Genomic DNA, 25,116 nt, shown 5'->3' with positions numbered 1-25,116 from the left:
ATCAATTTAGTTGCCTTAACAAGATCTTTATAGAGTTCATTGAAAGACATCCCAAGGAGAGCAGAAGTCACAAAGTGGAAGGAAACCAATGCCACAGGGCCCGCGGGTCTGTGTTTGGGCCCACAGAGAACGCGGGCCGGGAGACACGGACAGGCACTGGGCACGACAGGAAATGGTGCAGCAGCGCTCAACTCTCCTGGCCATCAGGCGAGGCACACCGAACCCACAAGCGGCTGCAACGAACACACGCCAGACTGCTGGAAACGGTATCTGACAACACCAGGTAGTTCTGGGGTACGGCCAACTCTGGGGAGCACTGGGCTGTGTCTGGTCAAATCAAACACTTGTGTGTCTCGTGACCAAGCAATTCTATACCTCGATGACACGTGCTATGAACCAGGCCCTGTTCTACCAAGGTCTGTTTCCATACAGCACTACTCCACTGAATTATCACAACCTCAAGCAGAAGGTGTGAACTATTATTACCATCACATTTTATGAATGTGATGTAAAGGAGTGGGTCATGTGGTCACATGTTGTAACGACACCACTGTCGTCCAAAAGTTGAACAGACTAAGAAATTCAAGAGCTCTAGAAATGAGCACACTGCAGCTTCAGTACATCAACAGATGAACTTCAAACCACAGTGGATGAAAAGTCACAGGAGATACACACTGGGTTGATTCCAATTACACTAAGCATCACAGCATACTCAAAAATTAAAATGGACCCCAGATCTAAATGTGAAACCAAAAACTCTAAGGTTTCTAGAATAAACAGGAAAATATCTTTGCAACCCTGGGGTAGACAGATTTTTCTGGAGCCCCAAAGCAGTGATGTCTAAGAAAATATCCTGACAAACCGGGCAGTGAGGAGGCTGGTCCCACGGGAACAAGGCCACCCGCTCCCTGTCCCCAGCCCTGGGATTCTGGCCCGCACGGTCCTGGGCTTGCCACATGGCCTCTCTCCACCTCAGTGACCTCACCCTGGTGTATTTAGAGCCCTGGGTCCCTACACACTCCTGAACCAGCAGTGTCCACAGAGCGAGCCCAGTGGCACAGAGTGTCCTTGTCCTTGGGCAGACGCTGTCCTGCTGCCAGAGGAGGGGCAGGCAGAACACCTGAGCAATGCTGGGGGCTGGAGCAAGCTGGCACTGTAGACCCTCACACAGCCAGAGACCCTCCTGGAAGCTGCTCAGGGTGGGGCTGGGGAAAGGCCTGCCACCCCACTGTCACAGCTGAGCAGCCTCTACACTCAGGCGGGCATCCAAAGGGGCTTTCGGCTTTGAGGCGGTGCTCAGGCTCTCAGCGCTGTGGAGAGCACTGTCTGCTGCCTTCCTCAAGCTCAGGACCACCCGAGGGCTCATCCCTCTGGCTCCCCTGCTCCAGCCATGCTAGCAAGGGCACTGAGCGCTATGTGGGGAGCATTATCTGGGCATCTGGAGGCAATCAGGCCCTAAGGACTAGGAAGCAGGCCAAGTTCTGCCCTCAGCACAGCCAACAGGCAGGTGTCCTGGGCTCTATGCAGTGCAAGGTTGGGCCTCCAGCCTCAGATCCAGCAGACAGTAATAGCCCAGCAGCCTGCGGCCCTTGCCTCCACTCTCAACGAGAGGGCCCAATGCACAGCAGAGACACCAAGGCTCAGTATAGCCAAGGGGAGGCTTCTAGCCAGGCTCCAGGCCTGTAAAAAAAAACACCCCAGTACAGGATGGCTGGGGCAGGGAGGTAGGTAGGTGTCAGGTAAAAGGCAGGCCAGGGGTGCCTGTGGTGAGAGCAGTATCTCAGCTGGGCCTCCGAGGTGGACAGCAGAAGCCTCAGCACCTCCAGAGGTGAGATGGTATCCAAGCCCTGGAGAGGGGAGAGAGGTCCAGAGCAAAGACCCTGGCGTGAGCCAGGATGCCAGCAGGAAGGGCAGACCAGAGGAAAGTAGGCTGACCACACAATGGCCTTCCATTAACCTTAGACACGGTGGGAGCCGAACTGGTCCTGCTACCCAACAGACCACCCTGTTTTTAGGTCCTTCCTGGCACCTGTCTGTCCAAAAATACATTCACCCACCATCACAGCAGAGACAGTATGCCATTGTTGTGCAGGGAGGAAGCCTCTGAGCCACTCCCAGACGCAGACCCCAAAGGGGGCTTTGGGGCAGCTCTACAGGCCAGAGAGCCCAAGGGTTGTTCACAGCCTCCTGCTCTCCGGAAGAGCCTGGCACATGCATGGCCTTTGGATATCTCCCCTGGAATTCATTCCCAGGGAATGAAACCAAAACAAAACTAAACAAACAAAAAACCACCTCTCAAAACCACTTGCCAAACAGCTTTCCCAAAAGGAGCAGAATTCACATGTGAGGGATGTCTGAACACTTGCAGCCTCATCTTCTCATTAGGACTCCTTCAATAGCCATATATTAATCTTTATTTCCTTAATAATGACTGAAGCCAAGTGTCACCTCCTCTTTCTACTAATGTCGACTTCTCCTGTAAATTGTTCGTTGTCCCAGCCCACATATTTTCATTATTTGATTGGCCTCTTTATTGCAAGTAAATATCCTTCCAGGTGATGATGTCCGCCCCTGTGCATGGGGATGCCTAAGTGTCCTCAGGGCAGGCGCCAAGGAGGAGGAGCAGGGAGGGCTCCTCTGAAGAGGCAGGGAGCAGGCAAGGTGGGCCAGGCAGCAGCGGAACACTCCGAGGAGCAGAGGCAGGGCCAGAAGTCCGTGGGAAGTCGGCGGGCAGCCCCGGGAGAGGCCCAGGTGAACACAGTCACTTGGTGACCATGTGTGGAACTGACTTCTCCTCTATCGCGCCAAGGGCTAGCAGATTCTAGACTCGGGATTCACGAGGGACAACTGGGTATCCACAGTCAGACAGGAAAGTGAACCGATATCCATCCCAGGCAGAAAGGAGGGGAAGCAGCCTCCTAAACTGGGCTCCTCCCAGCCGGGCTCGGGCAGGGAAAGAACCCTTCCCAAACATGTCCCCATTCACACCTCAGGACACCCCAGGGCACATGCTGGCAAGCAAGGAGGGGACCCTCCTTACCACCAACCAAACCCCCCAGTTCTTATGTGGACCTCCCATCAGGAGAGGACCAAGAGCACGGGGGAAGCAGCAAGGCCTCCCTCTGGAGACCCCCGCATCGAGTGCTAGGTCACGACTGCAGCCAGTCTAACCCACAACATTTGCTGCTCGACTCACAGTGAATGAGGAGGAGGAAGGGACACTGGATGCCCACAAGTGACAGGACCTAACTGACAGGACCAAGGGAGGGCGGCAGCCCTCAGAAGCAGCTGGGGTAAGAGTTGAGACCATCTAGTGCAGGATGTCCCCACGCCCTCAGCACACGTCTGAGAGCTGTTGTGCGGCTGGGTCACTGCCCTGCATCTGGACCCATGTGCAGAGGTGGGGCTAGCCCAAGGGGCAGATCCACCGCTTCTCAGCCTCCTCCTAGCAGTAATTCAGGGCATAGGTAGGTAAACCGCAGGCCCTGAATAATTACTGCCCTGTGGGGGATTTCCAGCCCTGATGTGAAACAAGGAACTGAGACTTCTTTGGCGTCTATCCGCTCACTGCTCCTTTTTCTCCACGCATCAACGGTTCCCACTCCACTCGAAATCCCCAACCTCTTGGCAGTGCAGCTAGACGTGTGCAGCCCTGGTGGCAAAGGGGAAACCCTGTACTCCCCAAGTTCAAGAACTGGTGAGACCCAAAGGCAGTAGTAAGATAGTAAGTCATTTTGGCCTGACTCTCACAGGACCACTCCTTGTTGGGTTCCTGCAGGCACCAAAGTCTCTAGCTTCTCTTTCTTCAAACTCCACTTTACAGATAAGAAATCTGAGGGTCCAGAAAGGCAAAAGAAGTCCAGTGCTCACCATGCAGCTGACGATGGAGAAGAGTGGCTTTACACTAGCCTGGTGCAGGGCCTGCCCACCATACAGAGCCCAGCTGGTACTGTACTGGGAGGGCTCCCAGACACCACCAGGCTGGTGATAGCCTCTCACCCACATACCCTCATCCACCTTCCACAGTGGGAAAACGGACAGGTTACAGAGTTCTTTGTAGCCACACAGGGTTGGCTTCGTGCCCAGAGCACCAACGGATGGTCTCTGGGCTGCCTCGGTCTCCCGCCTAGGGTGCTCTAGAGCTGGAGAGATCTCCAACAGCAGGGCCTTCAGCCCATCCCCAGTGCTTGCCCTGAGCTGCAGACCACTTGATAAATGACAAAGGCACTGGAGTCTCCCTGCCAGGCCCTGGAAACGGCACACACCGAGGTGGGACTCACCCCGCCTGTCCAGCCAGCCTATGACCACACTGTGGCCCTGCATCTATGCAGCACAGCCCACACCAACTCCTTCAGGGGGCTTAAAGCCCACCAGGTCAGCAGTAAAAGCTAGCTCACTTTTAAACCAGCCATGTGGAAGTCACATTTTTTCTGTTGTTGTTGTTTTTTTTTTTAAAAGCAGAATAGTCTAGACTAGAATTTACAAAAACCAATTAGCTCAAAAGGCTTTGGAACTGTTCATCAGCAAGCAAGCTGTCCTTCCAAACCCAAACACGACACAGATGGCAACCAGAAGCAAGCAAACCTCGAGCTTTCCGACGTGCTGAGCACTCTAAGGTCATCCTCGGCTGAGTCACCATGCCCCGCCAGCCCCATGGCAGGTGTCAGTCGTGTCTGCCGAGGGTGTGCGCGCAGGTGAAAGGGCTTTGCCAGGCGAGTGTGTGTCTGTGATTTGGTCCCAGCCTCACTCTTCGGCCATAGCAAGTGGCTGATGAACTCCCCGCTTCTGATGAACTTTACACGTTCCCCAAACGGGTGCCGTTCTGTGACTCAAACGTGTGTCCCACCCCGCCTCCCCGAGCGAGAAAAAGAAGTTGATGTGCTTTGAGTCTACCCCTCAGCTCTGCAAGGGGCAGCCTCCTGGCTCCGCTCTGCCTTGCTCTGTCCCACAGCCGGGCAGGCGCCAGGGGAACCTTCCTCAGGCAGATGCCCTGTCAGCGCCCTGCCTGGCTTTCAAAGGCGCCTCCCTCTGCCAGGACCCCATGGGAACCTCACACCCACAGGAGCTAAGTCACTCTCATTCACGACTGCTGACAGGAAGAGCGACACTGGGGCGGGGGCTGTGTCTCAGCCACAGTCACCAAGCTCACCACTTGCAAAAGCACAAAAGCACTTCCGCATCAGTGGTTTCCCTCTGCTCCCCGGGAGCGCCCACAGCTGGAGGGTGGCCGCTGCCTGCGTGGCCCTGCCTGCTGTACACTCACAGCCCGCAGAGCGCCCGTGGCCAGAGCAGCCGACTGCAGCTGCGACCTGGCCCACGCAGCTGGCAGAGAACACTGCCTGAGCCTCGTGGGCCGCCCAGGGCCGCCACCACGGACGGCGGCCAACCAGGGGGCTCTGTGAGAGGCTTGCGGAGGTGAGAGAGGCTTGCAGACAGAGCGGGGAAAGAGGGGGAGACCAGCGCTTCTCTCCACAGTGCTGGCCCTCAAGCCCTTCTCTCATTTGTCCCAGCAGCGCGTCCCAACAAAACCACAAGCTTCAACTCTCCTGACCTCTGAATCAGGTCAACGCACAATTCCTGTTGTAACTTGGCCCTTTCAGAGAGTGCAAGAGCTCTCAATGTGTCGTATCCGGGAGCTGGTTCATTCCTACACTTTGCAGTTGCAAAGTCAGAAAGCCCAGCAGAGTGTTTTCTACCTGCATCCATGCTCGCAGAAGGGTGCGGTTGTCAGTGCCTGTGACAACATACAGCACACCAGGTGGGTTCCTCCCTCCCAGCCGTGCTCTCGTGGAAACAGCCAGTAAGAATACCAGCTGTGTAAGATGAAACGCCCGATGCCCGTGGGAGGGGCGCACACAGTGCTCGGCCCACATACACCCAGAATACCGGCAACCCAAAACGAGAACCAGCCAGCTTTTTAGGAAGCGATGGGGCAGCCTCCAAGAGAAGGCTGAGTGAAGCTGCGAGGGGACGGCAGGGCACTCCCGCGCTGCAGTGAACCCTCCTGGCGCTTGGACTGGGCAAAGAAGCTGCCAGGCCGGACCTGGTTTCCAGTCCCGGCCCAACCAAGACGTGAATCAAGACCAGCCACCAACCCGAGCCCGGCTTTCCTTCCAGGAGCCAGGAAGCCTGCGCGGAATGTTGGGAAATCCACAGATCATTTGTAGACACTGAGGCACACTGACTACCCTCTGGGGAGACTGTGCCCACGGGGGTCAGGCCAAGGCGGCCCTGTCCACTGCCCACCAAGCCATTCTGTGGTTTCTAAGATCCTTTCAAGGCAGCGCAGTGCCCAGTGCGGCGCCAACAGTCTGCCAGTCTGCTCACCTGGGCTGCTATGGGAGTCTTGAGAACAGGGGAGAGCCTAAAATTTCCCTCAACAAGGCACCAAACACAGGCCAGGGAGATAACAGGAAGGGCTGGTTATGGCCCAGTGCTGAGGCATGGGTAGAAACAGCCGAAGGCAAGGACAGAAGCAACAGGTGAGGCACTGCAACTGAGGCTGAACTGAGCAGCCAGGAACACCAAGGTGGCAACACCCAGCAGGCTCCGTTACGATACCCGAAGGACTATGGAGGAGAAAGCCAAGGCCATACCCCTTCTCAGAGGGGCTCAAGCCCAAACTAACCCCAGAACCTGAGGCTGCCAAGGCTTGGTGGGTAAAAGTGACCACATCCACCACTGACCACCAGGCTGCCTGGGGTAAGCAGTGAGAGTGAGTCACAGACATGGGACAGACACGCAGGGTCTGCTGGCCCTCACCTTCCTGGGTACTCCACGCGGGGCCACCATGTCTGTTCTGAGAGCAGAGTAACAGGAACTGCCAGTGCCACAGTGGATACGTCACTTGGCAAGTCACAGGTTAGGTATGGAGAAGCCCTCGTCTCCTTCCACAGAACAGGCTCTGAGATCTGCAAACTCACCAGGCCCTAAAGGTAACAGGGTTGGGTGCGCCTGTCCTACGTGATACGACAGCCATCAGGCAGGACACGGCCTAACGGGCTCACCACATACTCTGGGGCAGACAGCACGAGTGGACACCGCGCACGGAGGTGAGCAGAGCTCCGGGCCCCCCCCCAGCCACGAAGCGGGAGGGTGACAGAAGTGTCCTACAGGCTCCTGGGAGGGGAGCAGCAGACACACATGAACACCCAGGACCTAGCCAGGTGGCTCCCCCACCTGCTGCCCTGAGCTTTGTGTGGAGCCAGAAGACCAGCAGTGGGTGTGGGGACTTTCTCAGTGGGCATGCCTGCAGCAGTGGAGGCATGCCTGCAACAGGCGCCGTGGAGAAAACCAAGGACATCATCATGTGGAGCGGGAAGGGAAGTCTGTGCACGGTGTCAAACATCATGTGAGGATGAACATCCACACCCCAGGACCCAGCAAATCCTAGGGACCAACAGAAACCTGAGCGGACACGTGCCGAGAACGGTCAGGGCGGCCGTATTCAGAACAGTCCCATCTGAAAACCATCCACATGCCACCAACACTAAACAGAAGATGACGTCATGATCCAGCGGTTCAATGTCAAATGAAGACAGTACTGCCACACAGAACATCAAAGACAGAACCTCAAAACAAGTCAAATGAAAAAAAGTAGATAACAGGAGAATACGTCTGTTTTGGACTGGAAGCTCAAAAGCTGGCAAAATTTGTCCATGGTGACAGAAGTCAGGGGAGTTGGCGGTGGGGAGAGGCTAAGAGGGGGAAGAAGAATGGCTTCTGGGGAGAAGCTCTAGTCCATGACCTGGGTGGGAGTTACTGGGGTATGTTCACTTCACAAACATGCACTGAGATATAAACTTCAAACTTATGCACTTTTCTGGGTATATGCTATACTTTCAGGAAAAACTGGTCTGAGAAGCCATCCCATCCTAGAAACAGATGTCAGAGCTACTGGGGTTGAAGAGGCTGGAGAGGTACTGGCAAGCCAGCCCCTTGCCCCCCATATGGGGGGCAAAGACCCTCTGAGGGTCCCACAGAACAAGGTCTGAGAACGTGGACCAGGAGCCCAGGCTGCCTCTGGGATACCCAGCATGTGCTATGCTTTACAGCTCACAGAGAAAGGCGTCCACACTGCTCCCACCCTGGGCAGAGGCCAGTCTGGGGAAAGCAAGGGCGTTCTGAAGGCTCTACAGCAGGAGCACTGAGCAGGTCAGTGTTCCCAGGAAGAAGCAAGCTCTTAAGTTACTGGAGAGGCGGGCAGGCAGTGACCACTGCCTGGGCATCACCAGCTGGCACCCTGGGTGGGTGGGCCTCTGCCTCCTACCACTTAGGTTCTCTCCTAAGACCACAGACCTCCAGAGGAGGTGTTATGCCACTTCCCCAACGAGGAAGCCAGGGTGCCCGTTATATACCTGGCCAGTTTCAATACTAACCTAACCTTCTAATCTTGTGCAGTTAGCCCATGTCTGCCTCCATGCAATGAGCCACCAGCAAGTCGTATTGATGCCAAGGGCAGGAACAGAAAGCTGGTTCAAGGGAGGACAGTGGAACAAATCAGATAGGGGAAATTCCGCATGCCTACACCAGGAATGAAGACAGAAAACAAAGACTAGAAGTTAAAGTGGGGAAGGCAGATTAACATTCAAAAATCAATGTAATCTGCCGTATTAAGAGGCCAAAAAGGAAAAGCCTATGATCATTTCAACAGATGTAGGGGAAAAAAAAAAAACCTGACAAAATTGAACATCCATTCCTGATGAAAACTCTCAGCAAGCCAGGAACAGAAGAGAACTTCTCGGCCCAGCAACACCCACAGCGAACATCACACCTGGTGGCAAAGAGCCGAATGCTTTCCCCCAGGAACAGGCACAAAACCAAGGATGTGTGCTCAGCAATTCCACTCATTTCTGTCAGGAGATTTCACCTAGTACAGTAAGGCAAGGGAAAGAAAAGGAAGAAAGAAAAAGAGAGAAGGAGGGAGGAAGAAAAATCCATCTAGATTGAAAAACGAGAGGTAAAGCTGTCTTTATTCATAAATAACAGAACACCTATATGGAAAATCTTATAAATTCTACAAAATAAGTGAGTTTAACAAGGCTGCAAGATATAAGTTCAATATAAAATTCTATGATATTTCTATACACAAGCAACAAACATTCAGAAACTGAAAAATTTAAAACCAATTCCATTTACAAGAGCGATTAAAAGTATGAAGAACTTGCAGATAAATCTGACAAAAGACCTCAACACTGGAAACTACAGACCAGGGCTGAGAGACATTAAGGGGGCATCAGTTAATGGAAAGATTGCTGTTGTGTAGTCGCTAAGTCGTGCCTGACTCTTGTGACCCCCATGGACTGCAGCCTGCCAGGCTCTTCTGTCCATGGGATTTCCAAAACAAGAATACTGGGGTGGGCTGCCATTTCCTACTCCAGGGGATCTTCCTGACCCAGGGATCCAACACACGTCTCCAGCATCAGCAGGCGAATTATTTACCACTGAGCCACCAGTGAAGCCCAGTGGAAAGATATACCAGGATAATAGCTGGGAAGAGTTGATATTGTTAAGATGTCAGCTCTCCCCCAAACTGATCTATAGATTCAAAGATGGAATTCCAGCAGGGTCTTTGGGAGAGATTGACAACCTGATTCTAAAATTTATATGGAAACAAAGTTTCTAGAAAGGTAACAAACTTGGAAAAAAAGAAAACTGGAAGCCCATATTAGAAGTATGGTACTGGTGCAAAGACAAACTGAACAGATCAATGGAACAGAACAGTCCTTTAACAAACCCACACATGGGCAGCTAGCTGATTCTTAACAAAGATGGTAAGGCAATTCAGTAGTGAATGAATGATCTTTCAACAAACAATGCTGGAATAACTGGTAGCCATAGGCAAAAAAACAACACAGAGAAAATATCAAACCCGTGACCTCTATCTCACAAAATACACAAAAATTAACACAAAATAGATCATAAACCTTAGAGTTAAACTACAGAATGTCATCTTTTCTACAGAAGAAAACATAGGAGGAAAATCTTAGTGATCTTGGGTTTAAAAGGCAAAGACTTTAGTAATAACACACAAAAAACACAAACTACAGAGAAAACAAACAATTTCATCAAAATTGAAAATATTTGCTCTTCAAAAGATGACACTGCTATGAAAATGAAAAGGCAAGCCACAGACTGGGAGAAAAGATACACAAATCATGTATCTAAAAACAGACTCGTCTCTAGAATATATAAACACCTCTTTCAATTCAATAATTACACAAAGAACCCAAGGGGGGGACATGGGCAAATGATGTGAACAGATATTCAAATCTTTCACCAAAGAGATATGCACAGCAAACACAAATACTTCAAGAGATACTCAACCTTATGAGTCATAGTGAAAGTCGCTCAGTTGTGTCTGACTCTTTGCGACCCCATGGACTACACAGTCCGTGGAATTCAAGCCAGATACAGGAGTGGGGAGCCTTCCCCTTCTCCAGGGGATCTTCCCAACCCAGGGATCGAACCCAGGTCTCCCGCATTGCAGGCGGATTCTTTACCAGCTGAGCCACAAGAGAAGCCCAAGAATAGCCTATCCCTTCTCCAGCAGATCTTCCTGACAAATTCAAATTAAAGCCATCACGAGATATCACTATATACCTATTGAAATAGCTAAAGTTAAAAAGACTGACTATACTAAGTCATCACCAAAGTGTGGGACAAGTGATACTCTCATACACTGCTGGTGGGGTGGGGGCATAAAATGGTATAATTACCTCGGAAGACATTCTGACAGATTAGTAAGCAACCCAAAAGTCCATCAACACATGTATGATAAATTGTAGGATACTCATGAAATGAAACATTACTTAGCAACAAAAAAGAACAAACTATTGATATACACAACATGCATGAATCTCAAAAGGAGGAGGAAAGAACAAACAGCCTAGATCAAAAAAAGAGTACACGAGTTTACGAAATTCTAGAAAAGGCAGATTGATCTACACTGACAATAGATCAGCAGTTGTCTGGGGATGGGGGCGGGCTGAAGGGAAGGTTACAATGGGACAAGAAAGAACTTTTGGAAATATGTTTAATACCATGATTGTGGCGGTGATTTTTCAAGTGTGTTCACAGATCAAAATATATCCAATTGGGTACTTTAAGTGTGCACAGTTTATTCTGTGTCAATTACACCTCAATAAATTTGTAAAATGACTATGGAGGCAGACGACAGATGCAACAGGTTCTAGAAAAAGGAGGAGAGGGCGGGAGGCAAGAGAACCTCTTTGTTGGAGGTTAGCTCCCCCTGGGGTGGAGGAGGCGGCATGAAGTCCCTTCTCCCTTCCGGAAAATGAAGAAGGCTGTCATGCCCAGGCCTCCCAGGGGTACCATAAGCCTGACAAAGGCACGTGTGTGTAATGCACTCCTCATAACAGACTGGGCTCCAGCCTGTGAGGCATCGTCCCAATCCATAGAGCTGCGCCGCTCCCCCTCCCCACCCATTCTGCTTGTCGGGCAACACCTGCGTCCCAACAGACCTTGGGACCGCACAGCCTAACCTGGGCCTGGAAGAGGGGTAGGACACACACTGGGCTGGAGCTGGATGGCAGTGTCTTACAGGCTGTGAAATGACAGGCTCACTAGCTCCCCGGGACTCAGCTTCAGGACACGTGCTCTCCTCAGCCTGCCTGTGAGGTTTTGTCATCCTTCAACTGGAGACCCTGGAGAGGGAGCCAAACTCCCATCCTCACATGGGAAAGGCCAGTGGCCACAAACATCTACAGAACGTCTTAGGTAAACAGCAGTCTGTTCTCTCAAACAGTCTGTGTGAGCGATCACCTATTTCCATCCTCCTGACAAGAAAACAGCCTCCGAGCATCTGACAGCTTTTTTCTCCCCCTCACTCTTCAGTTTTCTCCAATGTATTAAGCTCCTGAGCCTGAAAATGTCTGAAATCCTGCCTCCCCCTCCCCCTAGAGAGCTGAGCTAGCCCCTTACTGTTCTCAAGCGTGAGTGAATGAAGGACAGATAGATAAATCAAGTCCCATCTTACTGTCCTCATTGCTGGGCACCGCGTTAAGCCAATGTCATAAACATCTCAGGGGTCTCCCTCTGTAGCAAGCTGGGATCTGCAGTCACCAGCTTAACATCTGGAAAGCAAACAGGCCTTTCCGTTGCCAGCTGTCACCTGCACCAGCCACCCCACCAGGGTCATAGGGAATGGGGAGGCGACTCTCAGTGCTGCTCACACACAGCCCCATGGAAGACAAGGGAAAAAGCATCATGTCTGGGTGGCCAGCAGAGGGAAGGCTGGGACAAGAGCAGCAGAAGGCTATGACCAGGGTGGCCATGTTTGGCCAGTAGGACCCAAAGGCTTTGGGGAGAGTCTTCTATTTTCAACACAGTGGTCCTAGAAGTTACCACAATGACAAAGATTTTTTTCCAAATTACCTTGGCCACCATGAAATGATTTCAAAGGATTACATAAGCAGAGGGAAGGAAAGCCAGGTGAGATTTTTGCGAAGGCAACATTAAAGCAACGGGGAAGTCAACCACACCATCCAGCGTGCTAATTCAGTGACGATCTGCGAGGTGGTAGCACTGCCTGACATGCAGCTGAACGGAAGGCTGCTGGTAGAAGATTAGGGCACAGGGGAGGACCTCGACGGCTCCCGAAGCCCTCTACTACCAAGAGCCAAATCAACTGCTTCCTCCCAACCTTGCCTGAAGGGGACCCTTGGGAAAGCCTGACCACTCAACAGTCGTCCCCACTGGGCTGGGTGGACCCCATCAGCACCGTCTGCCTCACCCCAAACCACCTGCATCCCACAGGGGAAGGGTGGCAAAACTGATCCCGAGGATGAGCACCTGCCCCGGCTGAATGTCAGAGGACAGCCCTGCAGAGACATGACATCCTGGCCACCAAACGTCCAAGGCAAGGTGGGGCCCAGCTCCAGAACAGCAGCTTTTTCTTGCTTTAAATGCACCAGGCAAAGAACACTGAGGAGAACTGGGAACACAGAAGACTTTGCTTTTTACTGTATTTCCCTCAGTATATCATTTTTCTATTATTATTTTCTCACTATTTTAAACCAATTTTTTAAAACTTCTTAAAAAATTTATTTCTTCCCTTTTCTGTAGCCACCATTACAGGTGGATACCAAACAGAAGTGACAAGGCAACTAGGTGAAGAAACAGCACAAGTTTTCACTAAAACTTACATTAACACTGAAACGGAAATTGAGAGAGCTCTACCTGGGCCTCCCAGGCGGCGCTAGCAATAAAGAACCTGCCTGCCAATGCAGGAGGCTGAAGAGACGCAGGTTCAGTCCCCAGGTTAGGGAAGGTCCCCTGGAGGAGGGCATGGCAGCCCACTCCAGTGTTCTTGCCTGGAGAATCCCATGGGCAGAGGAGTTTAGCGGGCTGCAGTCCATGGGGTTGCAAAGAGTCGGACATGATTGAGCATGCAGGCTGTCAATGCACCCAAACTGCTCTGCCCAGCTAAATTTTCACCAAAGTTGAGGACCTTTCAGCCCTGCCATGCCTCATCTCTCTGACCCTGGGCAGATCCTGACATCCCTCTACATTCAAGACCTCTACACCCTCCTCTCGGAGCTCTTCAAGGCACAGTCTCAGACCCTTTCCTTCTCTCACCGCACTTCTCCACTGCCTGAGTAGTCCCACCCCCAGGCAGCTCCACAGCTGCATCTGGGGCCCGGGCATCACCTCTGGATGCACTTAGAGGCACTTCTGCATCCAACAGGTACTGAGGCTTTCTAAGCACCACTGGCTGACTCCACTGCTCCCCACCCTGAGAAGTGGGCTAGGACCCTTGGTGCAAGCAAGCCTCCCTTTCTCTCACCTCCAAATTACCCCACTCACATTAGCCCCACTAGACATGTCTTTCTTTTTTTAAAATGTATTTATTTTTAATTGAAGAATAACTACTATACTATACTGTGTTGGTTTCTGCCATTCATCAACATGAATCCATCTGTCCCCTCCCTCTTGACCTCCCTCCCCATCCCATGCCTCTAGGTTTTTAGAGCACTGGGTTGAGCTCCCTGCGTCACAAAGCAAATTCCCACTGCCTATCTATTTTACACACGGTAATGTATGCTTCAATGTTACTCTCCCGATTTGCCCCACCCTCCCCTTCCCGCCATGTGTCCACAGTCTGTTCTCTGTGTCTGAGACTCCATTGCTGCCCTGCAAACAGGTTCATCAGTACCATCTTTCTAGATTCCATATCTATGCATTAATAGACAGTATTACTTTTCTCTTTCTTACTTACTCCACTCTGTATAATAGGCTCCAGGTTCATCCACCTCATTAGAATTGACCCAAATACATTCCTTTTTATGGCTGAGTAATGTGTGTGCCACAGCTTCTTTATCCATTCATCTGTCGACAGACATCCTGGGTTGCTTCCATGTCCTAGTTACTGCAGATAGTGCTGGGATAAATACTGGAGTACCCGTGTCATTTTCAAATATGGTTTCCTCAGGATATATGCCCAGTAGTGGGATCGTTGGGTCATATGGTAGTTTTATTCCTAGTTCTTAAATGAATCTCCATACTGGCTGTATCAATTCACATTCCCGCCAACGATGCAAGAAGGCCTCCTTTCCTCTGCACCCTCTCCAGCATCTGCTTGATGATGGCGTTCTGATTAGTGCAAGGCAATACCTCACTGTATTTTGATTTGCATTTCTCTAATCGTGAGTGATGCTGAGCATCTTTTCATGTGTTTATTAGCCATCTGTACGTCTTCCTTGGAGAAATGTTCATTTAGGTTTTCTGCCCACTTTTTGACTGGGTTGTTTGTTTTTCTGATATTGAGTTGTATGAGCTACTTCTGCATTTTGGAAATTAATCCTTTGTCAGTTGTTTCATTTGCTATTATTTCCCCCCATTCTCAGGGTTGTCTTTTCACCTTGTTTATAGTTTCCCTTGCTGTGCAAAAGCTTTCAAGTTTAATCAGGTCCCACTTGTTTTTGTGTTTATTTCCATTATTCTAGGAGGTGGGTCATAGAGGATTTTGCTGTGATTTATGTCAAGTAGTGTATTGCCTCTAAGAGCTTTATAGTTTCTGGCCTTTCATTTAACTCTTTAATCCATTTTGAGTTTATTTTTGTGTATGGTGTGAGGAGGTGCTCTAGTTTCATTCTTTTACATGGAACTGTCCAGTTTTCCTAGCACCACTTACTGAAAAGGCTGTCTTTTCTCCACTGTATAATCTAAGGCATGTCTTCTTTGGATCCTGATTCCAACCCAGATACGGTGGACCTGAGCTCACCTCCTAGCCAACTTGTGACAGCTGCTTTGTCTGAGCATGCCTATATCCAGCCCCATAACTTTTTACACAGACTGACCAGGCTCAGTGATGGTGCCCAAGCGCCTCACCCTCAGTTCTGGAGTTTTTCTCCACCCACTCTGGTCTTCCTTTCCTCTGAGAACATCTTCTAGGCCACTACCTTCATCACTCTTGAACCCCAACAGCCCCAGGAGGCAGATAAGAACAATATGGCTCAGGTCTGACCTCAGAGGCCAAGTTCTGCCTTAGCCCCTCAAGCCCCAACCAGCCTGAGCCATGGCAATGTTTCTCTGGGTGACTTTCCTGCTCTTATCCAGAGTCTGCAACAATTATGTAGTTGAAACTGCATCACAGATACTGGTTTGTTTTTTTTTTTTCCATTGAACACGTCTTCCTGTTGCTACATACTCTTCATAATGATCTTAAAAGCTAAACGTCCCATTAATGCATCATAATTTCCTTGACTTTCTCCACTGCTGGGCATCCCATCTCCTTCTGGGTTCTCCTACTGCAACCAATGTTGTAATGCTCATCTTCACAACTTCCTTATCTCATTTTTCCCTCAGAAATAAATTCAGGTGTTCAACTCTGCCCTAGGGGGCCAAATACTTTTATGGTGACTGGTACTGCCTCAACTGGCTTTCACGCTCACCCGGGCAATGCAACGACTCCACCACAAAGAGGAGGAAGAAAGCAGAGCCAAGTCTGCTGCGCCTGCACGGGGCCCTGACGCGGCAGGCCCCGCCGTCCGGCAGACTGGACTCGGGTGTCACGGCTGTTATCTTCTCCTGCCTTCGTCACCTATTCCATGACTCCACCAGCAGGAAGGGAGAGAGCACTCTGTCCGGGGAGGTCGGCTGGGACAGAAGCAAATATGGCGTGAATCTTGCTGAAACCTAGAGCAATTTTTACAGCTCAGCGGTGAGATTAGCAAGAGTGACCAAGATCTGCCAGGAGAACACAGCCAGAAGACAGAGCTGCCACTTCCAAGGAGAAAGGTGCCCTGCACACAGAGAGGGGATGGCTGTCTCCAACAGCAGGAAAAGCTTGGGCGTGGGAGCTAAAACCATTCAGACTGCACACTGAGACAGCTGCAGCTCACAGAGAGAAGACACCAGAATTCATTCAGTGGCTAAGTATTTACCAGGAAAATAAAAATGTGTTTGTGCTGAGGAGGAACTCAGGGAGCAGGCGGAGCTGGAGGGACTTACATTCATGGCAGGGAAGAAAGGAGCCTGACAAGGAAACAGGACAAAGTGACTGAATGCAAAGCTATGAAGAAAATCACCAACATGACACACTAGAGGAAGGCTTCCTCCCAAGCCCAGGGCCAGGAGAGGTGGTCACCTCAGCCTGGAGTCCCCGAGAACCCGGGGCAGCAAAGGGTCTGGAGCAGAATGCTGGCCTCCAAGACACTCCAACCAAGAGAACCATCCCAGGAGTCAGCTGCAAAGGCACTGACGCCATCTTGGACAAGGAGCCTGAGGCCTGCAGCCCAGATCCCAGCAGGACAGGGGTGTCTCGACCCCAGAGTGTGCTGCACTCAGCTCACGCCAGCCAGCACTCAGGAACCGTGGGAGCCAGCTGTTATACACAGCACTGGTAAAACATGCAAAGATCAATCACTGGTGGGACAGTGGCTGAGACTCCGTCTGCCAACACAGGGGACATGGGTTCAATCCCTGGTCCAGGAAGATTCCACACGCCTTAGAACTAAGCCCATGTGCCACAGCTACTGAAGCCTGCGTGTCCAGAGTCTGTGCTCCGCAACAACAGAAGCCCCTGCAGTGAGAAGCCTGTGCACTACAATGAAGACCCAGCATAACCAAAAAGAAAATAAGTAATTTTTAAAGAAATGCTATGATAAGGGAGTGGTTGGGACTGCCAGCTGAAGGCTGCTGTGGGCAGGCAGTTATCTCCTGCCTGGCAGCATTCTAAATTTTCTAGAAAAGTCACATACCTGGATTTTTGTAGGAAACCTCCATTTGTATTTTTGTGGCTAATTACAGTTTTAAAAACACTGTAATACTGTCACAAATCCTTGAGCTCTATCCAGCTCACAAATCACCTCTACTTATGCTCAGCGTCAGGTAGACCGCAGACACTAATTTGCACAGGCAGGCCTGTGTGTCGGGTGGACACGACGTGTATTAACTCAGTGAATCCTCAACACAACCCCAGGAGATAGGTATTACTACTGCCTCTCATCTTCTGCATGAGCACAGTGAAACTCCAAGATGTTAGGTAACTCGCCCAAGGCCACACAGTCACGGAGCCAGATCAAGTCCAGGCAGCGTGGCTCAAGTTGGTGCTTGTAAGCTTCATGTTTCTAGTTCCTGAAAAACAAAGGCACCAACATGCATAACAGAGACAGTGTCTAAGGCAGTAGGTAGGAATGAGTTCCGAGCTCCTCTGACAAACGCTCTGGTGAAAACAGATATCACTTGAGATGTTCATCTGAGCAGCAAGGACGGGTGCCACCTCTGTGTCACTTCTGCTGCCATCTTCCTGGGGTCTGGAGTGACTGCTACCCTAGATCACTTGAGTTCCTCTCTGTATTATAGCACATGTCCTGGATTTAACATTTTTTAAACAAAGGTTTAGAATTTTATTAAGAGTATCTTTTAAGTGGAATCTTTATTGCTTCTTAATCAACCATTTATGGTTAAAAAAATTTGTAATTCACTTTAGCACCCCCTTTCACTTCTCACGGGATCTCTCCATTTGGATAGCTTTTTTGGTTTTAATTGATGCCCAGTGGATTTATAATGTTGTGTCAGTTTCAGGTATTCAGCCAAGTGAGTCAGTGTTAACATGGCTAAAAGAGACAAGTATCACATGCGATCACTTACAGGTGGAGCCTAAAAAGTGATGCAAATGAATTTACTTGCAGAATAAAAGCAACTCACAGACACTGAAAACACACAGTTACCAAAGGGGAAAAGGGGGGATAAATTAGGAGTCTGGGAGTCATATACACTATGACAGAAAATAGGTAGGCAGCGAGGACCTACTGTATTAGCGTAGGGCACTAGACTCATATCCTGTAATAATCCATAGTGGAAAACATTCTGACAAGGGATATATGTGTATGTGTGTGTGTAAAATTGAATATAACTAAATCACTTTGCTATACACTTGAAATCAACAACACTATAAATTAGCTACACCTCAATTTTTTTTTAAGTGTAACAATTTTTTAAATTTGAAAACAAAGGTGATGAAATACTCATTTTTTCCCCACAGTTACTACTATTTGGGGCTTCCTAGGTGATGCTAAAGCTGAAACTCCAGTACTTTGGCCACCTCATGTGAAGAGTTGACTCACTGGAAAAGACTCTGATGCTGGGAGGGATTGGGGACAAGAGGAGAAGAGGGCGACAGAGGATGAGATGGCTGGATGGCATCACTGACTCGATGGACGCGAGTATGAGTGAACTCCAGGAGTTGGTGATGGACAGGGAGGCCTGGCATGCTGCGGTTCGTGGGGTCGCAAAGAGACGGACACGACTGAGCAACTAAACTGAACTGAGGTGGCGCTAGTGGTAAGGAATCCACCTGCCAATGCAGGAGATGCAGGTTAGATCCTTGAGCTGGGAAGATCCCCTGGAGAAGGAAATGGCACCCCACTCCAGTATTCTTGCCTAGGAAATTCTACGGACAGAGGAGCCTGGCGGGCCACAGTCCACGGGGCGGTGAAGAGTCGGACACAACTGAGCACAGCATTATTATTTGGGTTTTCAGGTTTGTTCATGACCACCATATCCTGGCCATGTCTACTACTGCAGCATGTCTTCCCAAATTCATGTTTGGTGATATCATGCTAGCAGCTTGAAATCAGACACAGTCAAAGTATCCATACCATGGAAACTGGCAGACACTACAAATCAGGGCTTGATTTCTTCTCAGGTTGGTGGCCTCTGTAGAGTCCTGGGCTGTATCCAGACCAATGCCTGCTTTCGTAAAGACTTTTAAAGTTTCATTTTTATCTATTTTTTATTGACATGAAATTCACATAACATAAAATCAGCCATGTAAATAAAGTTTTACTGGAATACAACCATATTCGTTTGTTTACAAATTATCTATGGCTGCTTCTGTGGTATGCATAAAGGCAGAGTTGTGACAGAGACAGTATGAGCTACAAAGCTGAATTGAAAATATTTACTATCTGGTCCAGAAACAGCTCACCATCCCCTGGGATTTAGACTTAAGAAAATACTGATTATGCAGATTAAACTTCAAAGTGTGCCATGCTGTTAGGAATAGCACAAACGACTGAGGAAATATTCTTCCAGTATTTGAAAACTATTATCTGATTTTGCAAAGATATTACTTCACTCACTAACATAACAATCAGCAGTCAATGCTCATGTCAAAACTAAACTCATAAGTTGACTATGGATACAAAACTTCAACAGAAAACAAGGAAAGCAGTCTGAGTGAAACAACTGGCTGCCTCGAACTGAAAATAGAGTGCTGCGTTTCATGGTTACTTGTGAACTGTCTGCTGCCTATCCTTTCTATCAGTGTAATCATGTATGTACATATGGCATTTTTCCTGGAAAGCCAGCTGTCAGACATTTATAAGCACACCACATTGAGTAAATTAGAGTTCTCTATTACTTCAAAGTGCTTAAAATAAAGCCTGAATGAAACAAAAATCCATTTGCATTACTATAATTCAGCATTACATATAAATGAAAAGAGGAAAGAACCTGCATTCTTTAGCTGTTAACTCTTATAAATTATGATGTACTTAAAAAATGGTTCTAAGTTTTATCATCTGTAAGCAAACTGAACTTCTCCATGGTGATTATCAATGTCAAGGAAAAACAAAAAAAACCCAGCTAACATATAAAAGTTATGTTCAAGGACACAGTGCTCCCTTTTAGGAACACCAATGTTACTGGGAGATTCAATAAAGTTCAACATTCAGCACATCCCCTAATACTTTACACTTTTTTTCACAAAACTATACTGAAGAAACGAACTGCTTGCCCCTCATTCCCAGCTCCAGTTTCCCAGTGCCCTGCCTGGACACCCTATTTCCTATGTGTGCCGTGAACGGACAAGAGTCTGGAGACAGGCAGTGTGACAGCAGGGCGGGGAGGGAGCTCTCTACAAAGGTTGGCCAAGAGAAGCCTGAAGGAATCCGAGGTCAGATCTAGGAAGGTGTCCTGCACAGCCATGAATGAGGGAGAGGGAAGCATAAATGAGGCAAGAAAGGAAAGAAGGGGCCAAGCCAGGCAGCACCTGTCGTTGTTGTTGTTCAGTTGCTAAGTCGTGTCCAACCCTTTGCAACTCCCTGGACTGCAGCACACCAGGCTTCCCTGTCCTTCACTATCTCCTGCAGTTTGCTTAGATTCATGTCCATTGAGTGGGTGATACTATCTAACCATCTCACCCTCTGTCGCCCCCTTCTCCTCCAGCCCGCAATCTTTCCCAGCATCAGGGTCTTTTTCAATGAGTTGGCTCTTTGCATCAAGTAGCCAAAGTATTGGCGCTTCAGCATCAGTCCTTCCACTGAAATTTAGCGTTGAATGGTTTGATCTCCCTGCTGTCCAAGGGACTCTCAAGAGTCTTCTCCAGCACCACAATTCGAAAGCATCAATTCTTCATGACAATAAGGAGAGGGGATGCATGTTCTAATCACAGAGGGTCTTAAGCCAATGGCGTGATCTGATATCAGTTTGGAAGGGGCAAGACGGAGAAAAGATGATGAAAGGAGAAAATACATTTTGGTAGTGGAGTTACCTACCAAAGTCATCTGTAAGACCTGCAGATGGATTGGGCGCATTAAGGTAGAGAAAAGCAGGGAGCACAGATGACCCCGGGGCTTGAACAGAGCCACCACCACAGCGGCACTGACTGCAACGAGGGAAACTTCATACACGTCTTCTCGGTCCTGGTGGGCTGGACTCCTGTGCTCTGAGAGCATGCAAAGCATGATGGGTGGGCGTGACTGGGGTAAGGAGCTGCACACTCCTGCTCTGAGCCTCCCAAAAAGGCACGAGAGATAAAACAACCCTCTTCTCTCCGCTGGTAGCAGTACACAGAGGCCCCATGACCCACTCCACATCTTGATTGCTCTCAGTAGTTTTTAGCCTGAAGAGCACTCATCAATCTACTTTTTCTTTTTACTGTTTAATTAACAAAAAACCGAGCACAGGAAAAGCAAAAACAAAAACCATTCCTATTGCCCCGATACAAAAGTCTCCCATTTCACCCTAAGTTCCAGTTTTTGTGCCTTTCCTAGTTGTGAGCCGCTGAACAACAACAACAAAAGCTCCTTTTCGTCATCATGGCAAAGTGTGTCCCCTTTCCTGCAGTCTTCAGGATCAACCTTCACAGCTCTCTGCTATCTGACTCAGTGGATGTACCATGTTTCCTAAGCCTCTCCCATTTAATTAACGATACTAACAATTACTATTGGATAAATATATTCACTAACATTGTTATTAAAAATGACCATGTGTCTGTACATAAATTTCCAAGAGTTAAAAAACGTCTAGATCAAAGGACATGACCAAAGCTACACCTCCTGCCGCGTAAGTATTTCTCAAAAGGAGTTCTCCTGGGTCCTGCCAGCGGGGCTGGGGGGGATGAAGGGGGAAGAGTAGGAGATATAAAATAGCAACAGGACGGTTAACCACCCAGTCTTGATTACCTGCCAATGCCATTTCACCACATATTTGAGTATAAGGTATATATTTTTCAATTATTCATCACATCAGTATTTCCCTATATGGTGATGTCTCTGGAAGGTTGTGATTGTTAGCTCCAAGTTCTCCACATTCAAAGAACACTGCTTCGTAAATTAGGTGATTTCACACACACAGAAATCTGTATTTTGATCCCTTCCCTCCCCTGGTCTGCACTGCAATATAGAGGGGTTCAGAGAAGTTCAGGCAGGTAAGTCTGGTTGGGAGTTCCAATCCTAGCACTTCTTCTAAAGAAGTGTGTCTTTCCGTCTACAAGCCTGAGATTTTGTTCTACAACCAATTTCTTCCCACTTCCCCCCAGGGAGCTTTCAGAAATGTGCAAAATTATGCAATGTTGTCTGGTAACTGCTCACACTAAAACGAAGACTATCTTGGGAAAAAATACCATCTGTGAAAACCAAAGTTAAATATCTACAAACTCATCCAGGAGGACAACTGGCCCCAGCCCCACCCCTCAAGGAAAGCAGGGGCGGGGCGTGTACTCGCCTGTGTTCAGCACCTCCGCTGTGCCCAGCCACTTCCCCGTGGGCGTTCCTCACCCTCTGGTGGGCAGGCCTGTCCTCACTTTACAAGAGGACAGCAAGTCTGACAGACTGTCCGCAGTGTCTGCTGCGATTTGTCCAGAGACAAGCACCGGAGAAACAGAGCTACATAGATCTGAACCCAGGTCCACCTCCAAAACCCCTGCATAGGAAACACTTTTCTTTCTATCTGCCCATCCATTCGGCTTTTTCATTTGGGGGGAGGCTCAAACAATTTTGCACCCATCAACCTGTAGTTAAGAAAAGGGAAGAAGGCTTTCTTCTCCAAAAGACAAGACCTCGTGAATGCTGCTGACACGGCTCAGAGGGCCCAGAGATACCAGAAAAACCAGGGGGTGTGATGGGGGTGGTTTGCTAGGAAGGGACAGGGGCTGTGCTCTGCACCCCCAAGCTACCCCACGCCCCATGTGGTAAAACACAGCAAAGGCCTCAGTTCTTACCCACAAGGGATGAGGCCCAGAAGCGCACTGGCCAACTGAGGTAGGCATTAAAGTTAAACAGAACTTTTAAAGCACGTTCCTTGGTGGTACCACCCACATGGCTGGGGTTGCCACACGGATGGGCGGGCAGACACCATCTCCATTCTCGCCATCAGCTCCCCTCCTCGCAGTGGGCACAGTGGCCTCCGGGGGAAAACAAAGTCTCTGAGGTCAGTTGTGCGATGGCCAGCTACTTACCCTGGCTAAGTCTGAGTCTCATCTGTTAAATGGAATACTATCTATCACAGAGTGAGCGTACTGTGAGTTGCTACTATCCTGCTTCTGTTATGGTCCAAAGATAAAGTCCTTACAAACATACAACCCTTAAAAGATGACATCAAAAGACACTGGACACTTGGATTTGTTAATCATGGTTGCCTACTAGACTGAATGAGATTCAGTCCCTCCAGGCTGAACTCCACCTGCGGGACTATTACCCACTAATAGAATGAAAAATCCGCTCTCTGCTCCTTCCAGCTGCAAGGCCTCAGGTAAGGACAGGCTCCCTCACTCTTTTCCTCATCTTTACCAGAGATACAGCAGCAGCTCCCGCCCTCCTCTAGGTGACTAAGCCCAAGTCAGACATTGCACCAGGCGCCTAACATGCTCAACCCCTCAGGACACCACCACCAGGTGATGGCACAACAGCTACATGTCACAGGTAGAGAGACTGAGGCCCAGAGGCTTTAGGCGATTCACCCTGAGGCCACTGAGGCAGAAGCAACCGAGGAGGACCTGGAGCCACTGCTCTCCCAGCACAGCGGGGCTTCAGGGTTTAGCACCCTCTTCCAGGGGAAGTCCAGGCGTGGCCCAAAGGAGAGAGGAGGTATGTGCACTCCCGGGGTGGGGCTGGGACTGAGGGATCATCACACCACAGACGAGGCTAGGCAAGTGCTGCCAAACCAAAGCTGCCCACCTTCTCTCCTGTCCTATTTCCAGCCTCTAGAATCTCCAGACTCCCTAAAACTGAGCAACACACACAAGACAAGCTCAACGCCTGAGTCTGACCATGCCACTACGGCTAGAAGAGAACCGACGCACCACAGGAGGACCCCAAGGGGCTGAGGTCTGGAGAGGGCCCAACAGTCATCACAGGAGAGGGCTGTCCTTTGGGGAACCAGCCACCCCAACCCCAATGCTTGTGAGCCAAGCAGCTGCCCTGCCCAGTCCCCACCAAACCTGAACTCTTTCGACCCTGAACCCAGCTTGGTGCTGCCAGATTAGGCAATGCTTGTGCTCACCCACATCTTGAAATCAGAGATGGACCCACAGTAAGCTGGTCTTTGGCCCTAACAGAATTAACTATATGCAACAGCGAGAAAGGGACCAAAGCAGAAGGGGACACAGGCAGGCCAGACAGGTTAAAGGTGGGCAAGATCAGACCAGGGTGCCAGGAACAGAAGACAGTGCTCCTTGGACAGCTGGCAAGGGCCTTGCTGTGGGAGGAAAGCTGCACCCTGAGCCCAGAGAAGCAGGTAGGAAGGAAAGAGAACGGAGGGCAGACTGTCTAGGTGGGGCTGCAACAGCAGGTCAGGAGCTGATGAGCAGCTGAGCGAGGTTGGAGCAGGGCAGGAGAGAGGACGTCAGAAACTAGGCACACTGTGCTCAGCTGACTCTCTCAGTTGCAAGTGACAGCAAGGTCAGAACAAACAAATGGACTTCACCAAGACGCCACCCACTCACCTAGGGCCAACTGAGCCCCGGCAACGTATTCCTCGCCACCCCTTTGGACCAGGCTTACTCCTGGGCAGGCTGTCCTCACACGGCAGACCCTAGCAGCAACCTGCTCACATCTTTCCCGTTTAAGTCTCCCCCAAGTACCCCAGCAAAGCATTACAACTTTCAAATGGTCACAGGTCCATCCCTGAACCAATCACTGGCCAGGAAAGATGTAGCCCCATGACTGGCTAGACCTCAATCACTAAGCATCCTAAGGACACCCACCAAGGGATGGAACCTGGGTGAGTTGCCCACCGACAAGTCCGTGAACTGTCAGCTACACATCGAGACCCAGGATGCTTCAGGCCAGGGACCACACCCCCCTCTCAGCAGAGGATGTCCCACGAGCACATCCTCCAAGGGGAAACTAAGGCTGCAAACCTAACTTC

At 49.8% G+C, this 25,116-nt stretch overlaps 1 protein-coding gene across 4 annotated transcripts in view; it reads right to left on the bottom strand.

Moving 5' to 3' along the window:
• The window catches only part of MED26 (mediator complex subunit 26), a 40,814-nt gene that overhangs the window by 3,858 nt on the left and 11,840 nt on the right, over window positions 1-25,116 (bottom strand). The window contains exon 1 of one of the 4 annotated variants that reach the window (XM_069590663.1): window positions 4,585-5,073. The exons of the other annotated variants lie outside the window; for them this stretch is intronic. The gene's annotated coding sequence lies outside the window, so the exon portion shown is untranslated. Of the gene's footprint in view, window positions 1-4,584; window positions 5,074-25,116 lie in introns of those variants that run through there. 4 annotated transcript variants of the gene reach the window in all.

Source organism: Ovis canadensis, chromosome 5 (genome assembly GCF_042477335.2).
Source record: "Ovis canadensis isolate MfBH-ARS-UI-01 breed Bighorn chromosome 5, ARS-UI_OviCan_v2, whole genome shotgun sequence".
Taxonomy (NCBI): domain Eukaryota; kingdom Metazoa; phylum Chordata; class Mammalia; order Artiodactyla; family Bovidae; genus Ovis; species Ovis canadensis.
Note: the sequence above shows the minus strand (reverse complement) of the source record. Positions and strands in the feature narration are given on the sequence as shown.